At 33.2% G+C, this 7,500-nt stretch overlaps 1 long non-coding RNA gene across 1 annotated transcript in view; it reads left to right on the top strand.

The window, feature by feature from the left end:
- Positions 1–4,908: 4,908 nt before the first annotated feature.
- LOC136828247 (uncharacterized) overlaps positions 4,909–7,500 on the top strand; it is a 71,990-nt gene continuing 69,398 nt past the window's right edge. The window contains exon 1 of the long non-coding RNA XR_010849968.1: positions 4,909–4,993. This is a non-coding gene — a long non-coding RNA (uncharacterized lncRNA). The remainder of the gene's footprint in view (positions 4,994–7,500) is intronic.

Here is a 7,500-nt window from a genome sequence, read left to right as displayed (position 1 = left end):
CAATGTTGTAGTTTTATGTTTTAGTGGAGACTTAACTGTTTTAAAACTAGATTTTATTCAGATTTGTGTGTGTGAATTAACCTGTTTAGGCGCTATGCAGTAAGCAAAACTTTAATCAGATATTTGTATACGTGCTCAGGTCTTAAAGTGAATGTCAATCATTCGTCTGTTTTGGGTTTATAGCGATTTCATGTTATCGTTGGAAAACAGTATATTGTGAAATTGCACTACAATGTTGGTATTTACGGTGAATATACAGTGTTTTGTGCGTATTCACGCTCAAGATAAACCAGTCTTCGATTCTGTACGACGTATTGTGAAACAGTCCATTACACAACCCAGTCTTGTAGAAGCCTGTGTATGCGTGGTCACCCTTCCAAGTCTGCCCAGTTATTGCAATTCATTCCCACTCCTGAATCGTGAATATCGCTCGCCTCCGGCATCAATAAACCTCAGAGAACTCTATAATGGACATCTCGTTTGTGGTTCGAATGAATAATGATATTCAAAACCGGGATCTTTTCCGGATCCTGGTCATAACACAAAGTCTCGCAAAGAGAAGAACTCCCTCCACCACGAATCACCGTTTGAGGACTTTGTGTTACATTGGTATTTCAAGGTGTGATTTGCGGTTTTCAGGGAGTGTAGGGTGGTATCGGTATATTCAGTACCTTCGGTTAAAGAATCGTTATTGTTGACAACTGGTTGACTGTAATTATATTGTATAGGTGTATTTTTATTTTATTTATTTATTTATTAAAACTTCCAGGATGATGGATTTGAAACTGGTTATTTGTCTTATTATTTTTAATGAATGTGTTGGAGCAAATATAAGAACATAGTATTACTGTATGGAATGTTACTACTAGTGGAGACTTCCTTTTTTGTGGTTTTGTTTTGTTTTACGAAAAAGTATTATTTTAGGTGCATCTCCCCCGACCAGGACTCGATAATGGGCCGTTGGTTTAGATACAGTGATACACAGTCGATTTGACCAGTCGGCTGCGGGATATATGCACTTATCAATTGTAGTTCCCTTTAGTTGTAAGTTATTCCCAAGGTATAGTGAATTCTGTATTGAGTAACATTTGTGGCATTCGAACCTATTTTCCCATTTGTGTGAGGACGTTAGTGTATGTATATGTTGTATACGTTTGTGTGTTTAAATGATTCCTATGCGTATATATATATATATATATATATATATATATATATATATATATATATATATATATATATATATATATATATATTTATTTTAAACTGAAAGTGATTGTGCCATAACTCTTCCCCCTATCCCGGCAAACCCCTTGAGCCCCATCCCTGGAAAACCCCACCCCGCCAACCCCGTCCTCCCCGAGAAGTGCTACAACATACCACCGCCATCTGTTCAAGAACAAGTGGCGTTTTGCCGATTATAATTGGCCAGAAATACTAATGCGGTCTTCCTCTATAGAGGTGTCTTCAGACAGAAATGTGATGACATTGCTTATTTTTAGGGCGCAGTGTAAGGATTTGCAGCTGTTTAATGGCCGTTTTATTTTATGTGTCGTTATGTGATCGTTAATTTTCATACTTGCGATATAATTTAACGAAAGGTAATGTTAGATTGCACCGGTGTTTGTCGTAAAGTGTTTTTGGTCTCAGTAATTGTAGTGGTATTAAGTGTGAAATTCTGTAATGTTTGGAAGATTGTATAATGAATGAAAAATAAGCATGACGGCATGTGATTGTCGTTGAGTAATGCGTTTTCACGTTATTGTTTCGTATTTATTTGTTTTGAGTGTTATTTAATATTCTGTTAGCGATTAACGAATGCAGTCCTATATACTTTTGAAACGCTTTCACTATATATCTCCACGAGAACAATTATTTATTTTATGTCAGAAGAGTAATTCACACGTCATCTTGAATTAATTATTGGTGAAGTTCAGTATTTTGCTGCTGTTAATATAAATGTGGGTTTATGATATAACATTAATTTCTTTCGTTGGATCACTTGAAAAAGTGTGCTGTCACGTTTGAAAGATTTATTTTGTTTATTAAATAAACGCTTGTTCCAACCTGCAATAATTCTAGATGACAGCGGAGTGGAGACTGCAAGCTTCGTACTTACTTATACAATGAGTATTGGTCACAGTTTAACATGCGAATCTGCCTCTGGTTTACGTTATTAAGTAATGAATTGTCTTCATTATTTCTGTGCTAATAATTGGGATTGACGATGCCCGGCTTCAAAGGTCAGTCGAGGTCAGGTAGACATTGGCAAAACAAATTTTCGGTGGTCACAATTTTTGAATACTATATATATATAATGTGTGTGTGTGTTTGTATAGAATGACAGATTAGATATATAGATAGATAGATACTTATACATATATGCATATATACGTGTGTGTACATTAAATATATATATATATATATATATATATATATATATATATATATATTATATATATATATATATATATATATATATATATATATATATATATATATATATATATATATATATATATATATTACTGAGTGATTTGTGACTTGCGTATTACAGGATGATTTGCTTCATATTTTGCCCTACACTCATATTATCGAATATATTACTATGATATCTATATCTACAGCGAATGATATATTTGGGGCATTTTAAGAGGTCGAATACTAGCGATGCAACTATAAATACATGAAATTTCGGCTTCGAATAAATTGCAACTAACTTGTCGCGCACTATTGCAAATCTATGAAAAATGAAAAGAAAGGAGAAAGTTCGCAATTTGCTGTGATAAGTTCATTTTTAGATTAATATATGTGATTTCATATATTCAAGCATGTGTAAAATATATATATATATGATAGTAGGTGCAGTATGTGCTTTGGTATAGTAATAACACGCACATTTCCGCTCTCACGTGTAGTTATGTCTTATAATGTACTGGTGATTGCACATGAATGTAAATAAGTAAGATATGTATATATATATATATATATATATATATATATATATATATATATATATATATATATATATATATATATATATATATATATATATATATATATATATATATATATATATATATATATGTATGTATGTATGTATGTATGTATGTATGTATGTATGTATGTATGTATGTATGTATGTATGTATGTATGTATGTATGACTCGTGTGACTTGGTTGGCAGCGGTCTTGTCTTTCAGTTGAAAGACTTGGGTTCGATCCAGATGTGAGTCAGAAATTAATTTCTGTTCCACACGAGATTTTGTGTTGATTATTTCTATATATGTATATATATATGTGTGTGTGTGTTTTCATTATGTATATGTATGAAGTGTTTTTATATGTATATATATATGTATATATATATGAGGCTATCAGTCAAGAAACATGCCAAGCGCCATCCTGGGTCAAAGTATTTTGTAATTTAATTTATTATATTTTAAGAATGGCACTTGGCATGTTTCTCGACTGAAAAGCTCATATAATATATGAGCTTTTCAATGTGTGCCATTTTTAAAATATAATTATGCATATGTATGATGATGTTTTATTTTAATATATATATACATATATATACATATAAAAACACTTCATACATATATAAACAAAAGAGATATAGTGTATATACATATAGAGAAATAATCAACAGAAACATGGCAAAGGGTAATCTGACCCATCAGAAATCGAACGACTTTCAATTAGCTCAAGACGACTGCCAACCAAATTCTCGTCACCGAGCCCTGTCATCGCACATCGGCCCGAATTACACATACATACATACATACATGCCTACGAAACAGATATATATATATATATATATATGATGATTATTTATATATCATTACAATGTGTGTGGAAGATTATGCTTATGTATGATGTGTTTTATTTTAATGGCGCATACATATATATAATAGTATATAAACATAGAGATGTGTGTTGTGTGTGTGTGAGAGAGACAGAGCGATAGAAACATGGCAAAGGGTAATCGGGTGATGTTTCGACCGACTCTGCATGTTCTGTCAGCCCTGTCTTCGCAATCGGCCCGAATTACACTGCTCTCTGCTCCTGCCTACGAAACAGAAACGCTGATGACTCTTTAATATCATTGCGCGAGTAATGGAAGAGCCACCGCTTATTCAAGTGGCGTGTTGTAATGGCGCTGCATATGCAACAGTGAAATACGAGAGCGTGATTTTAATGGCAGCGATGTGTACTACAACATCCTTTGGTAATCGGGTGATGTTTCGCCGAAGAGTGAGGTTCTGAGACTGTGGGGGTGATCGGTTTGGTTTGAACTTATTATTATTAGTTATTAAAATGTGTTTCTCTTTTCAAGAAATGAAGGGGAAACTCCCTCACGTCTGTATCACTGCTTTATTATTATTATTATTATTATTATTATTATTATTATTATTATTATTATTATTATTATTATTATTCAGAAGATGAATCATGTGTATATGGAACAAGCCCACAGGGACCATTGACTTGGAATTCAAACTTCCAAAGATTACGATTATTATTATTATTATTATTATTATTATTATTATTATTATTATTATTATTATTATTATTATTATTATTAGAAGATGAACCTTATTCATATGGAACAGGCCCACCCCAGGGGTTAATGACTTGAAATTCAAGTTTCCCAAGAATACGGTGCTTATTAGGAAATAAGAGAAGTTAAAGGGAAATGCAGAAAGAAGAGATCTCACTTATTAAAAAAGAAAAAATAACAAACTAATAAATAGATGAAAATATATTAAAATGCAAGGAGAATAGCGACTTCGCTTGAACTTTTTAATGACTCTATTTCCCGCTTAATTCTGCTCATTATAAAAATGTGAACGTATGGATACTTAAAACCACGTTCATAATTACTCATCTCTCTTTCTTTCTGGAATTTCAGGCGTGGTCGCCACCGACCGTCAATTAGCATCAAATCTGCATAGGATATGCATCTTCCGCCGCCTCATTCTGGCCGTCCAGAGGTATGTAAATTGACAGTAGTAGATTTTCCGTATTGTGGTAAAAGCTTTCGAAAACCTTTGTACTTTCCGCTGCCCAACACACACGAAACTGTGCCGAAGCGAATGGCTGTAGAGAAATGAAGGGAAGTTTTGGTGAAGGAAGATTAGTGGATGGATAGTTTGCTTATTATTGTATACTTACGTATTTATCATTTCCTTATTGTTTCTTGATAAACGTATGTAATTACGGCATATAACTAAACGTTCAGTTAGAAGAGTTGGGAGTTGTCTTAATTTTTGAACGGGTGATTGATTTAGCGCCATATATATACATATATATATTACATTACATAAATATATATATATATATATATATATATATATATATATATATATATATATATATATATATATATATATATAAGCATTATCGGGACTCAGGACTGTCACTGAATTCAAGTAGTTTTACCTTTGTTTCTTATCTGATTCTTCAAGCTGTTGAGCTTCTTCTTATCATGTCAAATATCCCCACTAGTATTTATTTTCAGACGATATATTGTCAATATAAAAACCGCAATTGACTAATGACATTCATATAATTCAGTCTTGCTTAGATTCAAGGCAGGCATCCGTTGCTTCAGTTGTGTTGAAAGTATCTCTCTTAACTTTCACTGGTTTTCAACAACTGAACAGAGATAAGGTCATTTGTGGTCCCTTTCCATAGGCCTCTGCACCATGAAAATTTGTCCCATGTAGGGGTTAGTGCCATCAGTGCACCTCACCTGGTGTACTGTAGGCATTACTTAAGGTTCTCTGCAACGTCCCTTCGCCCCCTAGCTGCAACCCTTTTCATTCCTTTTACGGTACCCCCGTTCATCTTCTCTTTCTTTCATCTTACTTTCCACCCTCTCCTAATAGTTGTTTCATAGTGAAACTGCGAGGTTTTCTTCTTGTTAAATCTTTCAAACCACCTTTACTCTCAGTTTCCATTTCAGTGCTGAATGACCTCATAGGCCGCAGCGTTTGGCCTTTGGACTAAATTTTATAAATTTTATATTCCAGTTCCAACAAAAATTGTCAAGAGCCGGAATCTTTTCATAATTTTTGTCATCGATTTTGTAAAAGAGGGAAATCTTTTTTCCGTAGTGTTGATTTCTGAATTATGGATGTGACATTTTCGTTTTTCCAAAATAAAGGGAACCCGTTGTCTGCTTTGCATTAAGGCGGAGTTATTGGGTACCTTTTTTTTTTTTTTTATTTATTTTTTTTTTTTTTTGGTGGAGGGCAGCTTTAAGCGGACGTTCCTTTAAAATACTGTGTATTGTGTTCTGGTAAAGGATACTTCTTTTTATGTATAGGCCAGCTATAAATGTACTTTCGTTTTATAATATATTATGTTCTGGTCGTCTTGTTTTCTGTTTTTGTGTTTTTGTGAATATATATTGAAGTGAGTATGCTGTCCATGCAGAACCTTAAAAAAATTCTTTGCAAATAAAAAACCAAGATTGTAACTGCTTTGCTTTATTCAGTACACTCATACCCTACCTACACGCCAACACCTGTAACTTGTGCTCTCTCTCTCTCTCTCTCTCTCTCTCTCTCTCTCTCTCTCTCTCTCTCTCTCTCCATGAAGAAAGTTAAACGTAGCATTTTATAGCGTATGATTGCCGATATTAGTGGGGTCGTGTTCATTCGGTGGAAAGCGAAAACGCTTTATGACATCTTTTTTGGACGTTTTAATGGTTTATTTTTGAATGGTGTACTTCCGCCTTTCGAGTGTTTCAGCTTATTTTGAATTTACATTTAAATTGTCTTTGATTTTTAGTTCATTCGTTTATCTGCAGCCTTCCAAGACTGTATGTTATCCTGTTTTAGTTAATATTGATTTATTTAAAGCATGTTATCATTCTCATGTATTTGTTTATTGGGCGTCAAGTTCATCCTTACGTTGATTCTTATATCGTAAGATTCTTTGGAGGTGCGCTGTATCTCTTCATTTCCTTAATTATACCGCTTTCCTGTTTTAAGAAAATAACTATTTACTCATTCATATTTCCCGATAGTCACTAATTCAGTTGATTTTTTTTTTTTGCCGATTCACGTAACTCATGTAATATCCATCCTTCAAACTCAAGCGATAAAATCGAATAAAATAATGCTCTGTAATGTCATAACTTTTTTTTAAAAGGGATTATGATTTACGTTTAGAGGAATGAAAAATAAAATGTTTGACTTTCGATAAATTTTTACACGATTTTTTTTTTCTCGTGGGAAACTTTGTGGGAAATATCACGCTTATAAAACAGCTGCTGCAACTGTTTTTAATGATATATTCGTTCCCAAGTTGTTAGTGCTGTTCGGGCTTTATGTTAGCACTTGTTTATTAGTTTGTGTGCATCTGGGCGTGTTTTTTTTTTTTAGGACGTGTATATAGTTTGTATTTCAGTGTGAGAGAAGTTGAAGAATAATTTTTATTTTTGTGTTTTCATGTTCTCCGTAATAGCATCATCATTACGCAGCATTCACAC

The sequence above is a fragment of the Macrobrachium rosenbergii genome, chromosome 42 (assembly GCF_040412425.1).
Source record: "Macrobrachium rosenbergii isolate ZJJX-2024 chromosome 42, ASM4041242v1, whole genome shotgun sequence".
NCBI classification, from domain to species: Eukaryota; Metazoa; Arthropoda; class Malacostraca; order Decapoda; family Palaemonidae; genus Macrobrachium; species Macrobrachium rosenbergii.
Note: the sequence above shows the minus strand (reverse complement) of the source record. Positions and strands in the feature narration are given on the sequence as shown.